The sequence below is a fragment of the Polypterus senegalus genome, chromosome 1 (assembly GCF_016835505.1).
Source record: "Polypterus senegalus isolate Bchr_013 chromosome 1, ASM1683550v1, whole genome shotgun sequence".
NCBI classification, from domain to species: domain Eukaryota; kingdom Metazoa; phylum Chordata; class Cladistia; order Polypteriformes; family Polypteridae; genus Polypterus; species Polypterus senegalus.
In genome coordinates this window covers 192715620-192742239 of record NC_053154.1, presented here as the reverse complement: position 1 = coordinate 192742239, position 26620 = coordinate 192715620, and the positions used below count along the sequence as shown (strand labels likewise).

Below are 26620 nucleotides of genomic sequence, written 5' to 3'. Positions count from 1 at the left end.
TTCGTGTTTGCGCCCCACATTACTGGCAGTCTGGCTTTGTTTACATTGTGCTGCTTGAAAGCACGAGGGTTCTCAGATTGGTAAATGAGTAAACTGGTACAGTAAACAATTTTTCCACATCTTGTAATTTCTTTCTTTACTTCGATTTCAATTTTCTTCAAAACTTTCTTCACTTGCTTAGAAGTCAATGGAAGGAGAACAATGAACAGAGCTCTTGCAGCCACGCGGCTTGCTAGCTTGCTTTCTCTCTCTCTCTCAGCACGTACAGCCTGCAGATAGGCAGGCAAACACGCAGCAATCTCCTCCTACCCCTCCCCAGCAGACCGCGTGGAATTGGGGATGGTTGGCTTGAACTTACTGGCTGCAGATAGGCAGGCAAACAGTGCAGCAATCTCCTCCTCCTCCCCCTCCCCAGCAGGCACGTGCTCGCTCGCTCTTGCTCTCTCTCAGCTCAGCACAGCTCAGACAGGCAGGCAGGCAAGGGAAACTGGCTTGTTCGTATACCGAGTGCGTGGTTGTAAACCGAGGCAAAAGTTTGGCGAGCTTTTTGGTCGTGAACCGAGTTGTACGTGAACCGGGACATTTGTGAACCGAGGTTCCACTGTAAGGGGGATGTGCAGGACCGTAGTAACTACAGGGTGATAAAATTGATGAGCCACAGCATGAAGCTATGGGAAAGAGTAGTGGAAGCTAGGTTAAGAAGTTATGTGATGATTACTGAGCAGCAGTATAGTTTCATGCCAAGAAAGAGCACCACAGATGTGATTTTTGCACTGAGGATGTTGATGGAGAAGTATAGACAAAGCAAGGAGTTGTATTGGGTCCTTTTGGACCTGGAGAAAGCATATGACAGGGTGCCTCGAGAGGAGCTGTGGTATAGTACGAGGAAGTCGGGAGTAGCAGAGAAGTATGTAAGAGTTGTACAGGATATGTACGAGGGAAGTATAACAGTGGTGACAACTGCAGTAGGAGAGACAGATACATTCAAGGTGGTGTGGGATTACATCAGGGATCGGCTCCGAGCCCTTTCTTATTTGCAATGGTGATGGACAGGTTGACAGACATGATTAGACAGGAGTTCCCGAGGACTATGATGTTTGCTGATGACATTGTGATCTGTATCGATAGTTTGGAGCAGGTTGAAGAGACCCTGGAGAGGTGGAGATATGCTCCGGAGAGGAGAGGAATGAAGGTCAGTAGGAACAAGACAGAATACATCTGTGGTCAGTGGAATGGTTAGAATGCAGGGAGTAGAGATGGCAAAAGTGGATGAATTTAAATACTTGGGATCAACAGTACAGAGTAATGGGGGTGTAGATGAGAGGTGAAAAAGAGTGCAGGCAGGGTAGAATGGGTGGAGAAGAGTGTCAGGAGTAATTTGTGACAGACGGATATCAGCAAGAGTGAAGGGGAAGGTCTACAGCATGGTACTGAGACCAGCTATGTAATATGGATTGGAGATGGTGGCACTGACCAGAAAGCAGGTGATAGAGCTGGAGGTAGCAGAGTTAAAGAATGTAAGATTTGCACTGGGTGTGACAAGGATGGACAGGATTAGAAATGAGTACATTAGAGGGTCAGCTCAAGTTGGACGGTTGGGAGACAAAGTCAGGGAGGCAAGATTGCATTGGTTTGGTCATGTGCTGAGGTGAGTATATTGTATAGTATGAGTATATTGGGAAAAGGATTTTTAAGGATAGAGATGCCAGGTAAGAGGAAAGGAGAAAGGCCTAAGAGGAGGTTTATAGATGTGGTAAGAGAGGAAATGCAGGTGATGGGTGTAACAGAACAAGATACAGAGGACAGAAAGATATGAATGAAGATGATTCACTGTGGCAAACCCTAATGGGAGCAGCAGAAAATGATAGATTAGAAATAAATTTCTAGAAATAAATGTTAAATGAGACGGCAGACATGATTATAATTAGGATTATGCAAAATATGAAGCGAGAGTACATATTAAGGTAAATATGAAAAATGCAGATGCAAATAAAACTAAATAGTGTGTATTCCAGATGAATGTCTATAGTTTTGTTTTAGAATAACACTTGTTTCAATAACTCTGCATTCGAATTATGAAAAAATAACATTCAGTTTGACAACCCTATGATATACACATACCAAGAAATAAAAAGACACAGTACTCAACCTTTTTTTTGTGTTTCCTTCAATAATTCTTTGCACAAAACTGGAGACTACAGTACTTTGAAACCTCTGTATAACAAATAATGTTTTAACAAATTACTAGAATTACTACATTTGTTGATACAAATCACTAGAATCACTGACTTCATTAAATAATTAGAATCACTGAATTTGTTAAGACATAGTAGAATGAAAGTACTTTTTGACTCCAAGGAGCATCCAGTAATCTTGAAACATACAATAAGAGCAGCCTAAATAAACCTTATATAAATGCTTGCTTTTATTTGTAAGAGTCATTTATTAATCAGCACATGTGAAGCATTACATACATTTAGTGGTTTCTGAATGAATTACCACCCTCCCTTTATCTTCATTCCATATGTCTTAATTCTACACATTTTTGCTAAGACTTTTATAATACATTTACACCAGATTCATATTCTTTATCAATGTTAGCTGGTTTGTTTTGTATAAAGTTTTCTTGTGCAGTAAAAGGAAAGGGCCTAAAAGCTGTACCACTGATGTATTGGAATTGAGTAAGCTTTCTTCCCCAATACTTTCAACAATAAGTGCTGTCAATGCTGCAAATGGTGGACTTTTGTTTAAATATCACAATTACTACAACTACTACAAACAACACATGCAGGTTTTGTTTCTAACACACTGCTCACCAGATTAGCATGGCACAGAAAAGAAAAAAAGCACTTTTATTGTTTTTGCATGGTCCTGTCTTCTTCTACATTTTTCACTTCTCAGTGAATATTGAGGTTTCGTGTTATACTTTCCATTGAAAGGCTTAAAAGATGCTCCTGAATAGCACAGAACAGTGCAGACTACACAGCCAGGTGCACTCACAGAATCATATCCTTGTGGTCCTGAACCTCAACTGGCTGATTGAGAAATTACTGATGACACGTGACTTTCCCATCGCCATTGTAAACAGAGTTAGCACGTGTGCAACAATTGAATACAATTCTGTAAGACTGAAACTTGTGTCAAAACCACTCATGGCACAGACACATTGGTTACTAAAAAGATAAAAGCATGTCATTTTGTAGTTATTTTTAAAAATATTAAGCAGGAACCCTCTGCTGTATGAGACTTCTACTTGCACACATACTATGTATATCTACAAATCATCCTCTGCATTTAACATGTGTGAGTCATTAAGTTATTGCAAACTGCAAACTTTAATGGTGTCTATGATAATAATAACATCATTTTTAAACTCTGTAAGACCAATAAGCTAATTAGAAATTATCTTATAAAAAAGTATGAGTAAAATGATGTTGACCAAATAGTACAGTATAAAGAATCAATTTTCAGGTCAGGAAAACCTATGACAATGAAAGTAGATTTAAAAATCAAACCTTAAAAGGATGGCTACCAGATTCCTTAAAAAAACAAGTACTGCACATTAGGCTGACATAGGTTTCTCATTTGCAGACATCCTAATCTATTTGATCCAATGTAGCATGTATAGGTTTTAATGAAAGTTGATTGGTTGAGGATTTCAGTTATCTTATTGAATAAATATCTGCCAGTGACTTTGATATCAACAACAAGCACAGACTGACATGTATTTATTGACAAAAATAAGTATATAATCATGCAGTTACCAAAACTATTGTAGGTAAGAATACATATGCTCATTTTCACTGGGTAAAAGTCTGTCTTCCAAACCTAAAGCAGTCATAGTTATCAAGAGTGGAACTGCAATCCCACCCAGCACCCATGCACTGAAATGAGACTGATAGGCCCATTTCTTCACTTGATATAAGATGATGGATTTAATTAATCTACACACAATACATACTGCGATACAGGCTTCACAATGCAATAGTCCCATGATGAAGTCCATTCTCAAAAAAATCTATATTTTTAGAAGAAATTAAAATGATATAAGTTAGGCAGAAATTTACTGCTTTTGTCTGACCCCCAAAAAAAATTTTATTCAGTTTTGCAAGTGTAAAATTAAATGTGAAATGAAACTCAGCTGTCTCACTCATCATGCACGCTTATCTAATTGGTACTCTGTCTTTACAGGCCAAAAGGCACCGGATTTTTTAACTAAATGAAATTTATAGGCATTTAATAGACATTGTATATGTAACTAACACCTTCATTACATTCCAGAAATCAGCAATTTTTTTAAAGATGAGACAGTATATAAAATAGGTAAAATTCAGAATAATGAAAACCGATATCATTAAACGATATGTAACTTCGAAATACACATGTGCGGTTTACATAAGAAACTGAAAATTTTAAAATGAAATTGTCATTTTTGTTATATTTTTAACTTTTTAAAGGTAGTATATAAGGAAACAGACTTGTCTGTAATTCTTATGGTTCATAATTGGTACCCCATGCAATGGAACTTCTGAAGAAACATAAAATCTGAAACGTCCAGTATGTAAAAATGCTTCAAGTACTTTGGAACTGGCAGAGATGGAGGGAATTACTTAATTTCATTATGAATTTACGCCAGCTCCTTGTATGTCTTGTTAATGGAAATTCAATAGCTGCCCCATTCAAACTCTCTATAGCATGTGTCTTACATGTACAGAGTCCAGATAATTTAAATACAAGTAATAATATTTGTTGGAGCATTGTCTGAGGCAAGGAGAAAATGTGCTCCTGGCCCATGGGCTACTCAATGATGATCCAGGAAGTAGAGAAACATCTTTATGCCGATTTTAAAAATCAAAACAAAAACTTCCAAAAATATTCAATAGACGAGGTTTTTAGTCAAAACAGTGAGAGACAGGGCCATGTGAGTGGCCACCAATACTTCTTGTCTCAGCTTCCTTACCGAATCTTCTCTAGTTTTTTTCATTTTGTTAATGTCCTTGGCACTACTGGTAGCATAAGGTGGTACCTGCAGCTGATTCATGTTGAACAAATAGTCCAGCTCCTCCAGGATGGCACATTCATATGCATCTCTGGAATGTTTGCTGCGTCTCCAGGCACAGTCTCAAGAGCATGGAGGAGATACCAGGTTACAGGTTGTTAGGTTGTTGAAGAAAGTTGGACAGGATCGTATAGATTGATAGATTGATTAATTTAAAAAATAAATAAATAAACCGAGTCCAAGTGAATATTGATTTTGGGTGGGGAAATCAGGGCAGTGGTATTAATCACAGAGAGGAGAAGAACTGCGGTCTGGTAATTTTCTGAATTGGGGAAGATGGTAAATGCCCTGCCAGCAAAAGGCTGACATGGACACAATATCATCATAATCATCAAAACAGCAGATTTTCTCTAGGTTTAATTCTCTGTGTTTACTCCATCTGATACTCCCTCCATTTGTAATACATTTAATTATACTATAACATTTGATTTTTTTTTGGTTAAAGTGGCATTTTGTTCCATGGTAGGTGGCAAACAGAGGGACCCTCATTACATATAATAAGTGAGAAAAAAAGAAATGTAATACTCTTAAAATAAATTGTAAACTACAGTACTATCAAAAATTCAGAAAACAGCTGCAGATTTGTGAGCAAAATTTTAAATAAAAGGCTTCTCATAGAATACTGAGGCAATGGGAAAAACTATACCCATCTATGTTACACTAATTAAAAATGTCTGAATGTTAAAACTAGCTGTGGCGAAGCGGTCAATACACAATACCAAATTTATTATTTTTTTTAGAAAAGCTATTTTATATGACTAAGTAGAAAACCTCTTTTCATTCTGGAAACAGGCAACAAGATTTCCCAACCATCTGCTTATTGTTGCCACTACTGGCATCTCCAAATGCAAATTACAATTACTGTTTAAACATCCCCTTTTTAACATAACAAATACTTTCACATCAGCAAGACTGGGTGCTTTTTCCTCCTTGTGGTTTTATAACAAAATATGAAAGCTTTTATTGTAACTCATTTACAAATCACAGCTGCTGCAAATGCCACCAGGCTGGTTAAGGATGCGTCTTAGTTTCTTTTATTTACATTTTAGCAATGTTTTTCAGGAACATTTGAATTAAATACAATCTACTTTGTGTGTGTGTGTATATATATTTGACACAAGTATTTATACCATTCACGGCCTTTGGCAGCGATCACAGCCTGGAGTCTTCAAAGGCAAACTTCACACACCTATATTTATGGATTTTCTGCCATTCTTCTCTGTAGATCCTTTCAAGGTCCATCTGGTTGGAAGTAGATGTTGAACAGGCAACTATTTTTAAGTTTCTCCAGAAATGTTTAATAAGTTCCAAGTCCAGGCTCAGGCTAGGCCACTCAAGGACATTCACAAAGTTGCCCTTAAGTTACTTCTTAGCACTTTAAGTAATTGTCTTGTTAGCAGGTGAACCTTTGGCCTGGTCATGAGGTCTAGGGGATTATAGGGCAGATGCTAGGTTTTCCAGTCCCAGAAGCTGAAATACAACCCCACAATAAGATGCTGCCAACACTATTCATCACCACTGGAATGATACAATGCAGGAGATGAGCAACTCCTTGTTTCCCCAAGACATGACATTTAGAATTGAGGTAAAACAATTCAATCCTAGATTCCTCAGACCAGAGCATCTGTTCCTCACAATCATCCCAAACCCCCCACCAAGAAGTGGAATTTCATGCATCTTTCTGAGAACTTGCTTATCATTTTTTTGGTTTTAGAGTAAGGTCATTTTGGAGAGTGCTCAGGAGCGGTTCCCTGAGAGTTTCCTCTGAGTATCTCTTGAGAGAGTTTTTGAAGAAATATATAACCTCTCATGATTGGTTTAAAGTCACTTCCAGTGACAAAATCAATGTCTTCCTATAGGTATGTTATCTTGTCCATCAAATTGTCATGTTTTGTATTATGCGCATAACCCTTTATTATTGTGTGTCTGTTTGGCACCTCCTGGCGTGAAAGGGTCAGCAAAGAGGCCCCTATAAATATGTCAGTTCAACTTTGATTTACACCTTTATCATCAGGAAAACTACAAGCTGATCCTGGTACGAAGAGTTCAGTCCCTTACCATGGAATGCAAGTCTGAGAAGGTGAAGTTGGCTGTTAAATCTGCTGTGTTAACAGATCTGGCATGCCACTAAAGCCTAGCACTTTGTTCTACAGTGGCCCTCTGTACTGGTTGCTCAAAACTTTATTGAGGTTCTATAAGCTTGAGAACCTTCAATATTCATATATTTTTGCAACCTTCCCAGGATGTGTGACTCAACACTATCTTCTCTCTAAACTCTGCAGACAATTCCTTCAACCTTATGGCTTACTTTTTTTCTGATACATATTGTCAACTGTAAAACCTTATACAGAACAGCAGTGTGTCTTTCTTAATCATGTCTAATCAACTGAATTGACCACAGGTGAATTTCAAACAAGGTGTAGAAATCAACAGCAATACAATGGGATGTACAGTGCATCCGGAAAGTATTCACAGCACATCACTTTCTCCACATTTTGTTATTTTACAGCCTTTTCCAAAATGGATTAAATTCATTTTTTTCCTCAGAATTCTACACACAACACCCCATAATGACAACATGAAAAAAGTTTACTTGAGGTTTTTGCAAATTTATTAAAAATAAAAAAATTGAGAAAGCACATGTACATAAGTATTCACAGCCTTTGCCATGAAAGTCAAAATTGAGCTCAGGTGCATCCTGTTTCCCCTGATCATCCTTGAGATGTTTCTGCAGCTTAATTGGAGTCCACCTGTGGTAAATGTAGTTGATTGGACATGATTTGGAAAGACACACACCTGTCTATATAAGGTCCCACAGTTGACAGTTCATGTCAGAGCACAAACCAAGCATGAAGTCAAAGGAATTGTCTGTAGACCTCTGAGACAGGATTGAAGAATCTAGGTAAGGTTATAGAAAAATTTCTGCTGCTTTGAAGGTCTCAATGAGCACAGTGGCCTCCATCATCCGTAAGTGGAAGAAGTTCAAAACCACCAGGACTTTTCCTAGAGCTGGCCGGCCATCTAAACTGAGTGATCGGGAGAGAAGGGCCTTAGTCAGGGAGGTGACCAAGAACCCGATGGTCACTCTGTCTGAGCTCCAGAGGTCCTCTGTGGAGAGAGAACCGTATAGAAGGACAATCATTTCTGCAGCAATCCACCAATCAGGCCTGTATGGTCGAGTGGCCAGACGGAAGACACTCCTTAGTAAAAGGCACATGGCAGCCCGCCTGGAATTTGCCAAAAGGCACCTGAAGGACTCTCGGACTATGAGAAAAAAAATTCTCTGGTCTGATGAGACAAAGATTGAACTCTTTGGTGTGAATACCAGGCGTCACGTTTGGAGGAAACCAGGCACCGCTCATCACCAGGCCGATACCATCCCTACAGTGAAGCATGGTGGTGGCAGCATCATGCTGTGGGGATGTTTTTCAGCGGAAGGAACTGGGAGACTAGTCAAGATAAAGTAAAGGGAAAGATGACTGCAGCAATGTACAGAGACATCCTGGATGAAAGCCTGCACCAGAGCGCTCTTGACCTCAAGACTGGGGCGACGGTTCATCTTTCAGCAGGACAACGACCCTAATCACACAGCCAAGATATCAAAGGAGTGGCTTCAGAACAACTCTGTGAATGTCCTTGAGTGGCCCAGCCAAAGCCCAGACTTGAATCCGACTGAACATCTCTGGAGAGATCTTAAAACGGCTCTGCACCGACGCTTTCCATCCAACCTGATGGAGCTTGAGAGGTGCTGCAAAGAGGAATGGGCGAAACTGGCCAAGGATGGCTGTGCCAAGCTTGTGGCATCATATTCAAAAAGACTTGAGGCTGTAATTGCTGCCAAAGGTGCATCGAGTAGTATTGAGCAAAGGCTGTGAATACTTATGTACATGTGATTTCTCAGTTCTTTTTTATTTTTAACTAGCAGAATACCCGCGCTTTGCAGCGGAGAAGTAGTGTGTTAAAGAAGGTACGAAAAAGAAAAATTTTAAAAATAACGTAACATGATTGTCAATGTAATTGTTTTGTCACTGTTATGAGTGTCGCTGTGATATATATATATATATAGCAAAATACCCGCGCTTCTGCGATGTCATGTGTTTAAGAAGTTATGAAAAAGAAAAGGAAACATTTTAAAAATAATGTAACATGATTGTCAAAGTAATTGTTTTGTGTATTTGGCGGCAGCGTCACGAAGTTGTTTTCGGTAGCTGCATCAGAAAATGTACCACGTCTGACACGCCTCCTTTTTACTGTTTTCTCAAAGCTTGGATTGCTGCTGTCATATATATATACACATACACACACACATACAAATATATATATATATATACATATATATACACATACATATCTTCATATCTACATATACACATATATCTATACTAATAAAAGGCAAAGCCCTCACTCACTGACTCACTCACTGACTCACTCACTAATTCTCCAACTTCCCGTGTGGGTGGAAGGCTGAAATTTGGCAGGTTCATTCCTTACAAAAGTTGGGCAGGTTTTATATCGAAATTCTACGCGTAATGGTCATAACTGGAAGCAGTTTTTCTCCATTTACTGTAATGGAGATGAGCTTCAATGCCGTGGGGGGAGTTTCGTGTGACATCATCACGCCTCCCACGTAATCACGCAGTACATAGAAAACCAGGAAGACCTCAAAAAGCGCTGAAGAAAACATGCATTATATAATTGAGAAGGCAGAGAAACAACAAGAAGCAAGCGAGTGACATATACAACCATATTGATGAGTTCTGCTACATCGGAAACAAAGCACTTGCACAAACCTACACTTTAAATTAAGTTCATAGACAGGCTGCCGCTGGCGTTTGTAATTTAGTGCCTGCCCATATAAGGCCGTCCGTCAGCGGCAATCCAATAGCAAACTCCCACTAAATATTCACGGGTTAAGGACTGTGCTTATGGAGAGTAAGATGAGATGGTCAGGGTGGTGTTTGACACAAACTCAGCGAAACTGCGAGAGAAAGTTTTAAGTGCCAGGACTAAGGTAACATTAAATAAAGCTATGGACATAGCACGAGATGGCACCAGCACAGCTGGGAACCTTCGATGCAAGTACACCGAGTGGCTCACGTGAACTGACGCAGTGCACAGATAAAAAGCAACAGTTCCAAAGAGCGCTGAACAAAAACCGAATTACACAATTGAAAAGGCAGCAAAAAATATGAAGCGTCTGATAAGCATATTCATAAATCCAGCTACTGCGGAAACAAAGCACACGGTGGAAAAAGTCAATGTCCCGCTAAAGGAAGACAGTGTAAAAACCCGTGCATGCAGTGTGTCAGGTCTCAGATAAAGAAGAAGACGAGCTGTTTATTGATGCAGTAAGAAACGAATCGATGAATGAAACCTGTCATCTTTACAACGATTGACAAACACGGAATGTAACTTGAACACAACACATCCTACAAACACGAACCTGATTGAAAGAAATAATGATAATCAAATCCTTGATGACAGCAACACTCAGTAACACTCACAAAACAAATACTGTATATTGACAGTCATGTTACGTTATTTTTAAAATGTTCCCTTTTCTTTTTCTACTTTTTTAACACACTACTTCTCCGCTGCGATACGCGGGTATATATATATATATGTATATATATATATCCCGCTCTACATACTCGAATAATGGATACTTTATTCGCCATCAATGATTGTTTTGGTAAAGCCATACTCAGTGTATTCATTAGATGAACGGTAAAAAGTAAGAGCGAGGAGGATGACTCATTGAGGCATGCAGGCTGTAGTCTTGCGTCAACTCTATCTGAATTGCGATCACATTTGAAAAAACATATCTTTTCAAGTTCTATTTAGTCCATATGTGTCAAACTCAAGGGCGGGCCACATCCGCCCGTGTAATTATATCCGCCCACGAGATCATTTTATATACTGTATTATTGTTATTAAAGCCGGGTATATGAAGCGCTGGTAACACAATAAACTACAGATCCCATAATGCAGCGCTTCAGCTGCCTTGCATCAGGGTAACCTGAATGCAATTCAGAAGATACAGAAAACAGCATAATTAAATAAGAATCTGACACTTCAGCGGACGTTTTAACCCGTGCACAATCACAAAGTGATTTCAAGTGAAGCTGTTTTTATGGGAGACACAAATGCACCAGTTCACCTTGCCCCACTTTCCCTGTTGCCAAGTACTGTTAAACCAAGTCGACACTACGGTGTTCCCAAATACGCACTTTGCTGATAAACTGGCGCACTGCGCACTGAGTTTGCACGGCGCTTTGGTGACTTTGATGAACAAAAAAAGTCCGTCTACATGCGGCTCGAACCTTGTGCATGTTTGGTAGCACATATCTGTGTGAGAAGCTCTTCTCAGTGATAAAGACTAACAAAACAGCACACAGGAGTCACCTCACTGATGAGCACCTGCAATCCATCCTGAGAATCTCCACAACACAGAACCTCACACCAAACAGAAAAGAACTTGTGGCCAAAAAAAGATGCCAGGCGTCCAGCTCTAAAATGACATACGAGCAAAGACAACTGAATGATTTGATTTTTATTGCACGTAAGAGCGGAGTCAACCGTTTTAACAAACAGCGTATTGCACTGATCTGAAATAGCTGTGTGTGTATATATGTAGATATGTATGTATATGTATATATATGTTTATATATGTGTGTGTGTATATATGTATATATATATATATATATATATTGTGTGTATATATGTGTATATATATGTAGATATATATATATATATATATATATATATATATATATATATATGACAACAACACTCATCACTCACAACAGTGACAATACAATTACATTGACAATCAGGTTACGTTATTTTCAAAATGTTTCCTTTTCTTTTCATTGCTTCTTTAACACACTACTTCTCCGTGGCCTTGGTATTTTACTAGTATTATATATATACATACCTATCTACAGTACATCATATATACACACACATACATACATACATACACACACAAATTATATATATATATGTGTGTGTGTGTATATATATATATATATATATATATATATATATATATATATATATATATATATATATATATATATATATATATATATATACATATATATATATATATATATATATATATATATATATATATATACACACACATACATACATATATATACACATATATATACTTGTGTGTATGTTTGTATGTGTCTATATGTGTGTGTATAGCTTTGGTCACTGAGTGCAAGGGAAAAATAATAAAATATAGTCTATAAGTTATTAAACAGTAAAACATTAACGTTTTAAGAAGTACAGGTACATTGAGCACTACTGGAGTGGTTTGGGTAAACTACATTTTAAAGACTGTGTAACACAACAGGTAAGTAACTAACAGCAGCTAAAATATATATGGATCATCTCTCGGTAGTAGATCCCTTTTGAAAGGCGCTACACGACGGCTGTGGTATAGAAATTACATTTTCTATGTGAACGTTCAAATTTGTGCCTCTGGTAATGTGCCTTCGGCATTTAAAGAAAATTAGTTTTGTGTCCTCTGCACTGTTAAGAGAGAAAGGCTTTGGTTTGGGATAAAAGGTGTAAAGAAAGGAAAGTTGCCTTTTTCTTTTATATAGTATAGAGAGATGTGTTCGCTGGCGTTATGATCGCCTTTTGGGGACAGTCGCGGTGGGTCTTGTGTAGACTGGTGAGACGTCCCTGCCATTAATCAGCTGTGATGGCACTGTCAGTCCTCCACTCGTGTGCGTGTCTTCATAATCCGAGGTGATGACCTCATAATCGTATACGTGCAAAAGAAAGTGTGAATCACCTTAATATTATTTTTCCGTGGTGTAGAAAAGGGGTCCCGTGTTTGCACTTGTCTGGGCTATAGCGCAGGGGGAGGATGAAAAAAATTAAAAGTGCTCACTTTGACTTAAGGCAGAAGCGCAGTCAGCGTCTCAAAGGCGGCACAGCAATGCGCTGCGCTGGCTGCTCGACTTTTGCTGGGCAGGAGACCACAGTTTTGCAGACACGTTCATGATATCAAAAGTCTCAGCGCTCTTTGGAGGTCATTCATATATTATATATATAGCAAAATCCCGCTACCAGCGGAGAAGTAGTGTGTTAAAGAAGTAATGAAAAAGAAAAGGAAACATTTTAATAATAAAATGATTGACATTGTCATGAGTGTTGCTGTCATATATATGCCTGCCTAAATAAGTCACCCTCGCTTTGCTCTTACTTTATTTACCGTTCATTTAATCATGGCTATTGGCGGAAAAATTATAAAATGGAAGGAGGATGGCTTTACCAAAACAATTATTGATGGCTTAATCGATTATTCATAAAGCTTGAATTGGTGATGTTTTTCTGTGTTAACCTCATTTTTTCAGACTTCTTCTCAAACTAAGGTGGTGCGAGGGTAAAATGAATCGGGATGCGCTGATCAATGTAATCCGTGTACCAGGAAATCATGCATTGACAAAAGCTCCCCTTTGCTTGTAATGCAAAGTGTGATTAAATGCATTATTTTTTAACGCGTTATGGAGCACATGCATCAAGCTTCTCAGCTGTGCTTGTGCTAAGAAAAGGAAAGATTTATAAAATAACGTAACACGATTGTCAATGTGACCTTTTGTAAGTAGTGCCTGGAGGATTCAGTGTGGAGAAACTCGAGAGATAGCGTGTGTATTAACTTGTGGATTTTTCTGTGAGTATTTGGTGGCAGTCTGACGGTTGCTTGAAGACGGTATTAGCCGCGAGCTCAGCTCAGACCAAATTAGATGAATGGGAGGGAGATGATGACGTGACTCCCCACCCGCCTTTAACTGTCAATCCCCACAAACACAGTCTCGAATTTGCATAAGCACACCCCTTCACCTACAATTTTAACTTAGTTACAAAGTGATCAAAACTCGTTTATATCCTCGTCCTCTCATTAAACTTGTATCCCGCATTACCTGTGGGCATGTGAAACGCCAGCGGTAGCCTGTCTATGAACTTAATTTAAAGTTTAGGTTTACACCTTTCTTTCATTCCGAGGCAGCAACACTCATGAATATGGTAGTATATGTCACTCGCTCGCTTCTTATTGTTTTTCGCTGCCTTCTCAATTATATAATGCATGTTTTCTTAAGCGCTTTTTGGAGGTCTTCCTGGTTTTCTACGCACTGCGTTGACAATCAGTTCACGTGATTACGTGGGAGGCGTGATGATGTCACACGAAACTCCGCCCCCGTCATTCCAGCTCAACTCCATTACAGTTAATGGAGAAAAATACCTTCCAGTTATGACCATTAGGCGTAGAATTTCGAAATGAAACCTGCCCAACTTTTGTAAGTAAGCTGTAAGGAATGAGCCTGCCAAATTTCAGCCTTCTACCTACACGGGAAATTGGAGAATTAGTGATGAGTCAGTGAGTGAGTCAGTGAGTCAGTGAGGGCTTTGCCTTTTATTAGTATAGATAAATTTGCAAAAACCTCAAGTAAACTTTTTTCACGTTGTCATTATGGGGTGTTGTGTGTAGAATTCTGAGGAAAAAAATGAATTTAATCCATTCTGGAATAAGGCTGTAACATAACAAATTGTGGAGAAAGTGATGCGCTGTGAATACTCTCCGGATGCACTGTACCTGAACCAGTTCTGGTGTTACAGTGAAGGATTTGAACACTTATATCATACTGACGTTTCATTTTTTTATTTTAATAAGCTTGTCAATAATTTCTAATTTCCTGTATTTACATTGTGGGAAACTAAGTGTTGTCTAGTGAGAGGGAAAATACATTTAAATGATTTTAGTATAAGGCTACAACATAACATGTTAAAGAAGAGAAGGGGTCTGAATACACTGTACAAGTATAATAAACACACTGTATATTATTTATGGTAATCTGACCTTAACACTAGAATTACCAGAGCATACGAAAAAACTCGCGGTTGGGATCGTGAACACGGCTGACAGAATAAAACTGAATTAAAAAAAAAACAAAGCTAACCTTTACGAGTATCATAAATTACAACGGCTGTTACAGACTGGAATCAAAATGTATGTTTTTATTCTAAAACAGCAGGAATACAAGTAGCTCACTTCTCAAAACAGACTCCTCTAGGATCAAACCCGTGAAGCTTTGATTACCAGTCAACAGCTGATATCGTTGCGCTACCGAAGCTGTCATAGAAACTGTGTTAATGTTGCACCCTAATGCGGGTGGCTTTTCTGCAGTTATATTCTTGAATAGAAGCATACTTGTTCTGTTATATTTGTACCTTTTGTGAAAGTGTTTCTTTGATATTTGGAATTCAGGCTTCACACATTACACACTTCATGTCTACATTGTGTCAATTATTACTAAAACATGAAAAATGTTTGTTTTAACAATGTGTTTACTGTGCATAGATCGTTGTAGACATGAAACACACATGAAATGCAAGTGTTCCAAATAATGATATAGTATTTATAAAAGGTGTCATTTTGCTTGACTTCTCATTCTATATAATTCTAAGCAACTGACATGCAGGTAAACAGACTTGAGCTTGGAAAACTGTGCGGGGTGGGGGATGTGATAGCAGGCTGCTTGCTGCTTATAAACACATTTAAAGGACAAAAGACGCGGACGGAGAGGTGCGAAGCGTTTTAAGGTGGGACGGATCTACGAGTTTTTTTTGTAGGCTCTGGTAATTCTAGTGTTAAGCTTTGGGAAAACAAGTTAAATGAGATACAAAGGCGGCAGATTCACCAGTATTTGTGTGTCAGCTTTAATCCCTTCAGATCAGAGAATTTCAAATTCCATTGCCTCAAAACACCACTCATATCTACATTTATTCTCAGTGTCAAATAAAAACTAAAAGCGTCAGGTCTAGGGTGGGGGGCTGTATCGTGATCGTGACTAAGAGAATAAAAGTGGAAAAAAATGCTAACTTTTACAAGTACTATAAATTTACACCAGCTGTTACAGACGCAGATCAAATGTATGTTTTTATTATATAATATAAATAATAAGAGCAGCTCACTACTCAAAACTGTAAATCCCCCGCGACCTCTTAATTACAAGTCAGCTGCACCACAGAAGCTGTCATATTATACGTGTACCTCAGAATAGCTTTTGCAAAGACAATTAACGAATCTCAGAGCCAAAAATTTGAAAAAGTCATTTTATTTAATAGAGAGAAAGAAAGAAAATTCAATCGCTGCAGTTGTGTTGCGTTGTCACGATGAGTCCAAAAACAGAATCAAAATTCAATGTGACATTTATGAAAATTTAATTCAAAAAACTGATTTTTACTGTAATGTTACAGTAAAAGTGCAAGTTTAAAAAGTATTTATATGTTAATTTCAAAGCCAAACAGAACGAAATTGTATTACTCAACAAATAACTCTAACGCAACATGAAACATAATTTACTTACAAAAGATTACATTGTACTATTTTTTTAATATGGTTAATTACTTTCTGTAATGTAAAATAGTTCTATTATGCATATGTAACAATTTCCATGAAAATAAAAATCTGTTTAAATTGTACATTCACAATCCCATATGTGAGCGTCAGATGGCGAGCAAAGCAAGCAGGGGGCAAAGCCCCCTAGTTTTTTGGTTTTTTTTAAATTAAAAACAAGAAGGAAAGTGAACATTTTGTAATTATGTACTCTTAAAAACAGAAATCCAATGTTCTCTAATGTAATTTGAACACAATTATTGTTGTCTTTTGCAACTATTTTTAACAAAATGATTGTTCCGGGCAAACCGTAACTATAATAAAAAATCTTTTAATGCAATGTACTACAGAGATATCTGCATTTGTTTCATTTTGTACTTGTTTTTCAAAAATATAGTAAGCTATCTAAACACAGTATAATGCTATGATGAGAGGCCAGCCCCTCACAGGATGTACACATATCCACACTTACAAATATCAGGCCAACTTAGAATTAGGAATCATGATTGCATCCATCCATTTTTCCAAATCTGATTATCCTGAGCAGAGTCATGGGGAAGCTGAGGATGATCATATCAAGCATTATGAGCCAGGCAGGAAGATTTCTGGTTAACGTGCCAGTCTACTGTAGAGTAAGCACACTCACACAGGAATTTGGGCCAATTTAGCAATGCCAGTTCACCAATGAGGAATGCCTTTGGATTGTGGAAGGAAAACTTAAGCACCCAGAGAAAACCCATGTGGAGAATATTGAAATTCCATGCAAATACACCTGGGACACAAACTCCAGTCTCTTTGCTCTGGAGCAACACCATTACCACAGTGATCACTGCATTTGACAGAAAATCCACACAAGCACAGGGAGACTGTACAGTCTTTGCACAGACATTGAGCAGCTCTGAATAAAAACTGAGGCCCCTGAAACAACCTAAATAGCAATATCTATTTATGAACCATGATGATCTGCAATATTTTATGTTTCACATAATACCATGTTAAAACCTTACAATGTATTTTAACTTGTATAAGCAGTTATGAGAAAGGCTTGTAATGGTTTCAGTATTACTACCTCCTCCATTCTCAATGCCATTAATCATAACATGAACGTATGAAAAGAAAAAACGTATTTCTTAGCTTTTTAATTCCTTGTGGCTGAAAAAAACAATACAGTAATGCCCAATTGGAACATAAATTCAAGTAGTACCAACATAGATCATGCTTGATTATAAGAGAAACTCACTTTATTATAATCTATTGTGGTGCTGGGCGATATGACGATATATATCGTGGGGACGATAGAAAAGTGTCTATCGTCCTATTTCTCTTCTATCGTTTCTAACCTAATTTTATCAATTACTAAAGAAAATATTCCATTAAATAGGCTATGACAAATGAATGATAATGTCTTGTCGCTATGCAATGCATACTCTACCCTTTATATAAGTGATAATCAAGAATAAAAATGAACTTTTTCGCAAAGAAACTCCATCTTGTGGTTTTGTGATAGTTCAGTTAAATGTCACTTCAAAATAAAGTTGCAAAAAAAAGTATGCAATGATATTTTTGTCAAACTTTTCAGAGAATAACTGGAAACGTACTTTATTGTGGGTGGTATATTGTGATATATATCGTTATTGTGATATAAAATAATCCATATCGTGATATATGATTTTTCCATATCGCCCAGCACTAATCTATTGATACGATTTGTACAGTTAAATGTTCCTTAACCAAGACTAAAAAGGAATAATATTTTCTATTCTTGTACTGCAGAATTACAAACAGGAATACAGAAAAATGACTATGAAGGGACCTCATAAGAGAAGAATTAGAACCCCAAAATACTTGGGTGATGTTGTGTGTTTTATTCATATTCATTTTAATTATGTGTTTGTTAAATCAATCATTCTGCTTACCAGATATTTCACTGCTGCTGAAAAACCTTTATCCAAGCAACAACGGTCTAAAATAGAAGAAAACACAACAAAAGTTATACATTGCAAAAAAGACAAGATTCGTAAGCCATTACTCAATGTATCTCAAAATTATTTAAAGACAAAATAAATGTAGCACATTCACTTGCAGGAGAAGGTGACACTGTATAAGATTTTTCAGTGAAACAAAGTTCTTTTAGATTAAAAACAAAGATTCATAAATGATTATTAGTGGATAGTACACACCACACAGAGTCTTTTCCACCTTAGTTTTTTGTTTTCCATTATTATAATTACAAGTCAACTTTGAATAATTGCCTTTAATTTGGCCAAGTATAGCCAGAAACAGGATATTACAATTAAAAATAAACTTACGGTCAGTCTACCATTTTGCTGCTTGTTCCCTTCAGAGTTTTTCTGATTACCCTACATCAGTGAGCCTACTTAACCTACAAGCAAACAGTTCAATGACACAAAAATGGGTAGTGCTACAAAGACCCTTATATATATCTCACAAGGAAAATAACTGAACAGTGAACAATGATCTTTGGTTGATTTCATTTGTCCAGAACACACGTGCGCCATCTGGAGGTAACATGCATTTGCCTCTTTCTATAGCAGATGGCAGGAAGTTGGAAGGTTAGTTACGTGTAAGTACTATATGCCACATTAAAAATGCATAACCTAACTTTGTTTTTTTTTATGATAATTTTAAGTTAAAAGAACAACTCAAGAATGTAAAATGGTTAAAACACACTCGGCGTTACAGTCATTTTTTTTTTTCAAATGCTCAACTTTTATTAATAAAAGTAACTAAAAAAGTTTGTTTCCCTTGTTTTTGATTAACAATAAAAACAGTGCTTCTATTTTATGTGAGATTAAGCTTAGAGCTGGTCAATCTATTAGGTGACAATAGGCGGCCACCAAGGGCACTGTAAAATCCAACGGGCACCAATTATGAAATTTGAGGGGCATGCACTCTGAACAATGAGAGGGACCAACTTTGAGTCAATTTCTGACAATACTGAATGATACAATATCATCAAGGTCTAATACAAACTACTTGATTTGGACAATGAGGAACAAGGCTTAACTTGTTATATTGTTTTTATGAACTAGGCTATGTATCAATTCCTAAAAGTATTCAAAAGTATTCGTAAAGTATTCAGAATAAGTTACATATTTTGAGAATTCAATCAGAATACAAATCTGAATATATTAAAGACTATATATTCAGTATTCAGTAAGTAAATACTTTTTTAGAGCTTTCTGCCCAATACTTTTCTAGGTTAGTGCTAATGCCTGTCATATAGTTGTTTTTATTAAATAGTTATATATGATACACTCTCTGAAAAGTAATTAATTGGATGGAAAGAAAAAACGGCAATGTCTTGTTATTTTTTTGACGCTACATCATGTAGTAATCTATGAATATTTACTTCTTATATTTGAATTTAATTTAGCTCAAGTTAAGCCTAAGTGGCATAGTCGTCAGTACCAGATATAAATCACGCACTTAGCTGCTCTCGGGTCCAAAACTGGATCCTAAGTCGGTTTGTCGTGTGGTGGATGCAGCAATACACTGTATCAGTGTGTGCTCCTAACCTCATCCTTATTAGCTGCTCTCTGCATGCAGTTAGCATTATTCCCTTGTTTGCATAGATTTATCCTAGGTACTGTTGTTTTTCTTGCACACCATAAGACAAGTGTGTTATGTTATCTGACAATTCTACATGGGTCCAGAAAATGTTAGTGGACCATACAATGGGCTGGTGCCCTGTCATTTGGCAGAGGCTGCATTGCCTGAACTTAGCACTTGCTTTTTTTTATTATTCAGGTTTATTCTCTCATTGACATTCACATGTTACAACGAACTTGCCTCTCCCTCTCTGAGTTGATGGCATTTCACTCCATTCAATACATATAAATATAACAGACAATTATCCATCCATCCATTTTCCAGCCGGCTGAATCCAAACACAGGGTCACGGGAGTCTGCTGGAGCCAATCCCAGCCAACACAGGGCACAAGGCAGGAACCAATCCTGGGCAGGGTGCCAACCCACTGCAGGACACACACAAACACACCCACACACCAAGGCCAATTTAGATCCACCAATCCACCAAACCTGCATGTCTTTGGACTGTGGAAGGAAACTCACGAAGACACGGGGAGAACACGCAAACTACATGCGGGAAGAACCCGGGAAGCGAACCCGGGTCTCCAAACTGCGAGGCAGCAGTGCTACCACTGCGCCACCGTGCCGCCCACAGACAATTATGTATATATATATATATATATATGTATAAAGTATATATTTGCAAATACCCAATTGAATCAGACAGAATATAATTCCAGAATGAAAAATAAATAAACATGTACATTATACATACATATATAGTACATTATCTACTATCTCTCTCTATATACATCTATACTAATAAAAGGCAAAGCCCTCACTGACTGACTCACTCATCACTAATTCTCCAATTTCCCGGGCAGGTAGAAGGCAGAAACCTGGCAGCCTTATTCCTTAAAGCTTACTTACAAAAGTTAAGCAGGTTTCATTTTGAAATTCTACACGTAACGATCATAACGGTCGACAATGTCTGCCATGTTGAACTTTCTTATTCATGGCCCCATCTTCACGAAATTTGGTAGGCAGCTTCCCTGCACTAACTGAAACCGATCTACGTACTTATTTCAGTGGTATGACGCCACTGTCGGCCGCCATATTGAACTTTCCAACCTCACTAATTCTCCAACTTCCCATGCAGGTAGAAGGCTGAAATTTGGCAGGCTCACTCCTTACAGCTTACATACAAAAGTTAAGTAGGTTCCATTTCAATATTCTACGCGTAACGGTCATAACGGTCAACAACATCCGCCACATTGAACTTTCTTATTTATGGCCCCATCTTCACGAAATTTGGTATTAGGCTCACTCTTGATATCCGGAGGAACATTGTGTCTTATGTATTGAATGACTGGGACAGGTTCAAGGAGTGGACTGATGAGGGTACAGGAGATAATTCTACTACACGGGAGCACTATAAGAGTGAAATGCTTAAGCCCTTCACCTATGCTTCTGCATGTGACTTGATAGCTGCCGCTGAATTGTTCGGTTGTCGCTTTCAAGTGTACCGAAATGGCCAAATATTTTACACCTTTGGACAACTGCCAATGCCTCTTAAACATCTTAGATTCACAGGTGACAATTTCAGTAGTGGACACTTTGATGTTTATGAATGTTTCAACTCTCAAAAGCTGGATGCGAAGTTATTGATGAAACCGGTTGTATGCTTACAACGCTTGACAGATGCCGAATGTCACTTCAACACCACAAGTCCTGCAAATACTAACATAATTAAAACAAACCATGAAACTCAAACCGATTATGACAGCAGCAATCCAAGCTGTGAGATTGCTTTTCACATGGCCAACTATACGTTGCATGCTCAAGAGTAAGCTCAGCGCATGGCTTAGTCATATTACAAATGGATTAAATTAAATTATAAATAAAAAAATATCAAGAACTCACATCCTGTGAGACGAGAATTTGTGCCAAGAGATTTAACCATGCCCAGGACCGGAAATAAAAGACAAAGAGTAGGACAGCGGCTGTACAGGCTTTTAAATGTTCGAAGAACTGCGCAAGATGCTGATCATGTGCAATGGAGGAGCAAAGAGGATGTTTAAAAAAAAAATTTTTTTTTTTTTCCCCCATTGTATTACTGTATAAGAGGAGCAACCGCGTCTCCTTGGGGTGCGTTCAGCCCCCCCTTCACAACCCGAACAGCAGAGATGCGAAGTGGCTGACACTTAGCATAGGCAGGGGGGGTTGGCGAGTGAAGCGAGCAGGGGGCAAACCCCCTAGTGTGTCTGTGTATATATATTATATACACATATAAATAATATATATATAAATATACATACATAATATAAATATACATACATATCTATACTAATAAAAGGCAAAGCCCCGACTGACTCACTCACTCACTCACTAATTCTCCAACTTCCCGTGTAGGTGGAAGGCTGAAATTTGGCAAGCTCATTCCTTACAGCTTACATACAAAAGTTAGGCAGGTTTCATTTAGAAATTCTATGCTTAACGGTCATAACTGGAACCTACTTTCGTATACTGTATACGGCCATAGCGGGCATTTCTGTCGCTGTGTGAGGTGGAGTTGCGTCTTGCATCATCACGCCTCCCACATAATTGAGTGCCTGCCCATATAAGGCTGTCCCTCAGCAGCAATCCAATAAAAACACTCTGCCACTAAATATTCAGACGAAGATGAGATGATCAGGGTGGTGTTTGACACAAACTCAGCGAAACTGTGAAAGACACTTTTAAGTGCCGGGTCTTAGCTAACATTAAACAAAGCCGTGGACATCGCACGAGATAGCACAGGCAAGGCTCAGAAGCTTTGATGCATGCACTCCGGGCGGCTCACGTGAACGGACTATGAACGCAGTACGCAAAGAACAAGCAAGACCTCTAAAGAGCATGGAGACTTTTGATCACGTGAACGTGTCTGCAAAAAGTGGCGTTTCCTGCGCTGCAAAAATATTATAAAAGTCGGGCAGCCGGCGCACACGCACCTAGCTGTGCCGGCCTTTGAGACACTGACTGCGCTTCCGCCTTAAGTAAAAGTAAACACTTTAAATTTTTTCCTCCTTCCCCTGAGCTATAGCCCAGACAACTGCAAACACAGGATCCAATTTCTAGACCACGGGAAACTGATATTAAGGTGCTTCGCACTTTCTTTTGCACGTATACGATTATGAGGTCGTCAGGTCAGATTATGAAGACACGCACAGGAGTGGAGGACGGACAGTGCCATACCAGCCAGTTAATGGCAGGGGCGTCTCTCCATTGTGGAGGATTGCCGGCTTCTTACTCCGGCCATCATCCCCAGGCCGCCAGGAAGAGCTCTCCTGACAGCATGATCGTGCCCCGAGTTCCAGCAGGACCTCATGGATTATGTAGTGTTTATACACAGCCCTACTGGATATCTTGGGGACCACCGGGAATCGCTGTAGGGGGGCTTATGGGCTCTTATGTGCCCTATAACCCAGGAGTACGTCACGGTCACGTGACAGGAAGGAACGACTTGCTCCCGGGTTCAAGAAAAGAATTGGTTTACCCTAACCCGGAAGGAATAAAAAACTGTGGACTGATTGGGAAGGAACACCTCCGGGTCAGGGTGTATAAAAGGACTGTGGGAAAGTCCTGAAACTATGCTGAGCTGGGAGGTAGAGGGGCGAAGTGTCTGGGCGAGGAGGAGAGAATATCATTGCTGTTTAATTTATGAGTAGTGTGGAGGGTGCTTTGTGCATAATATTGTTAATTAATAAAAAGTCTTGGACTTTTATCTAGTGCCTGAGGGTTGGAGAGGTGGAAAAGAGCCTCACTGTCATTATATATATATATATATATATATATAGTGAGTGAGTGAGTGCTTATATATATTATATATATATATATATATATATATATATATATATATATACTAATAAAAGGCAAAGCCCTCACTCACTCACTCACTGACTCACTCACTCACTGACTCATCACTAATTCTCCAACTTCCCGTGTGGGTGGAAGGCTGAAATTTGGCAGGTTCATTCCTTACAGCTTCCTTACAAAAGTTGGGCAGGTTTTATATCGAAATTCTACGTAATGGTCATAACTGGAAGCTGTTTTCTCCATTTACTGTAATGGAGATGAGCTTGAACGCCGTGGGGGCGGAGTTTCGTGTGACATCATCACGCCTCCCACGTAATCACGCAGTACATAGAAAACCAGGAAGACCTCCAAAAAGCGCTGAAGAAAACATGCATTATATAATTGAGAAGGCAGCTAAACAATAAGAAGCGGCGAGTGACATATACAACCATATTCATGAGTTCTGCTACTTGAAACAAAGCACGATGTAAACCTACACTTTAAATTAAGTTCATAGACAGGCTGCGCTGGCGTTTGTAATTTAGTGCCTGCCCATATAAGGCCGTCCGTCAGCGGCAATCCAATAGCAAACTCCCACTAAATATTCACGGGTGAAGGACTGTGTTTATGGAGAGGAAGATGAGATGGTCAGGGTGGTGTTTGACACAAACTCAGCGAAACTGCGAGAGAAAGTTTTAAGTGCCAGGACTAAGGTAACATTAAATACAGCCACGGACATAGCACGAGATGGCACCAGCACAGCTGGGAACCTTCGATGCATGTACACCGAGGCTCACGTGAACTGACGCGTGCACAGATAAAAGCAACAGTTCCAAAGAGCGCTGAACAAAACCAATTACACAATTGAAAAGGCAGCAAAAATATGAAGCGTCTGATAAGCATATTCATAAATCCAGCTACTGCGGAAACAAAGCACACGGTGGAAAAAGTCAATGTCCCGCTAAAGGAAGACAGTGTAAAAAAACCGTGCATGCAGTGTGTCAGGTCTCAGATAAAGAAGAAGACGAGCTGTTTATTGATGCAGTAAGAAACGAATCGATGAATGAAACCTGTCATCTTTACAACGATTGACAAACACGGAATGTAACTTGAACACAACACATCCTACAAATACGAACCTGATTGAAAGAAATAATGATAATCAAATCCTTGATGACAGCAACACTCAGTAACACTCACAAAACAAATACTGTATATTGACGGTCATGTTACGTTATTTTTAAAATGTTCCCTTTTCTTTTTCTAGCTTTTTTAACACACTACTTCTCCGCTGCGATACGCGGGTATATATATATGTATATATATATCCCGATCTACATACTCGAATAATGGATACTTTATTCGCCATCAATGATTGTTTTGGTAAAGCCATACTCAGTGTATTCATTAGATGAACGGTAAAAAAGTAAGAGCGAGGGAGGATGCAGGCTGTAGTGCGCGTCAACTCTATCTGAATTGCGCGATCACATTTCAAAAATATATCTTTTCAAGTTCTATTTAGTCCATATTTGTCAAACTCAAGGGCCACGGGCCACATCCGCCCGTGTAATTATATCCGCCCGAGATCATTTTATATACTGTATTATTGTTATTAATGGCCCGGGTATATGAAGCGCTGGTAACACAATAAACTACAGATCCCATAATGCAGCGCTTCAGCTGCCTTGCGAACACTTACCGCGTAATCAAGTCTAGCTTATGATGCTGCAAGTTATTGCGAAGCTAGCTCACACGATGCTGGAGAGAAAAGTTGATTCTGAAAATAGAGCCTTTAAAAACCGATGGGAGGCTGAGTATATGTTTACTGAACCCGTGTGTCTCATTTGTGGAGCTAATGTGGCTGTAATTACAGAATTTAATCTAAGACGGCACTATGAGACAAAACATCAGGGTAACCTGAATGCAATGCAGAAGATACAGAAAGCAGAATAATTAAATAAGAATCTGACACTTCAGCGGACGTTTTTACCCGTGCACAATCACAAAGTGATTTCAAGTGAAGCTGCTTTTATGGGAGACACAAATGCACCAGTGCAATTTGCCCCACTTTCCCTGTTGCCAAGTAATGTTAAACCAAGTCGTCACTACGGTGTTCCCAAATCGCACTTTGCTGATAAACTGAGCGCACTGAGTTTGCACGGCGCTTTGGTGACTTTGAAGAACAAAAAGTCCGTCTACATGCGGCTCGAACCTTGTGCTTGTTTGGTAGCACATATCTGTGTGAGAAGCTCTTCTCAGTGATAATGACTAACAAAACAGCACACAGGAGTCGCCTCACTGATGAGCACCTGCAATCCATCCTGAGAATCTCCACAACACAGAACCTCACACCAAACAGAAACAAACTTGTTGCCAAAAAAGATGCCAGGCGTCCAGCTCTAAAATGACATATGAGCAAAGACAACTGAATGATTTGATTTGTTATTGCTGAAAGGAACACATTTTATTTATATTTCCAGGTTTTGTTATGCAGCATGTTCATATTTGAATTTGTATAATTTTGACAGGATATATTTTTATGGAGAGCAAAATCTTTTGGGATATTTAAAATCTAAGTTTATTTTTATATAAAATTACATAAGAGTAAAGAAATTTGAATGTTTGTTCTTTTAATGTTTACTTTATTTCTAACTTGTATAATTTAGACAGGATATATTTTTATGGAGAGCAAAATATTATAAGTTGTTTAAGGTTTGAGTTGATTTATTCAGGAATAATATTCCTGTCTGTTT

The 26620-nt window shown here is 38.5% G+C and overlaps 1 protein-coding gene across 2 annotated transcripts in view; it reads right to left on the bottom strand.

Moving 5' to 3' along the window:
• LOC120537137 (LIM domain containing preferred translocation partner in lipoma) overlaps positions 1–26620 on the bottom strand; it is a 451145-nt gene that overhangs the window by 354008 nt on the left and 70517 nt on the right. For both annotated transcript variants that reach the window (XM_039765830.1, XM_039765839.1), the window contains exon 2: positions 18398–18444. The gene's annotated coding sequence lies outside the window, so the exon portion shown is untranslated. The remainder of the gene's footprint in view (positions 1–18397; positions 18445–26620) is intronic.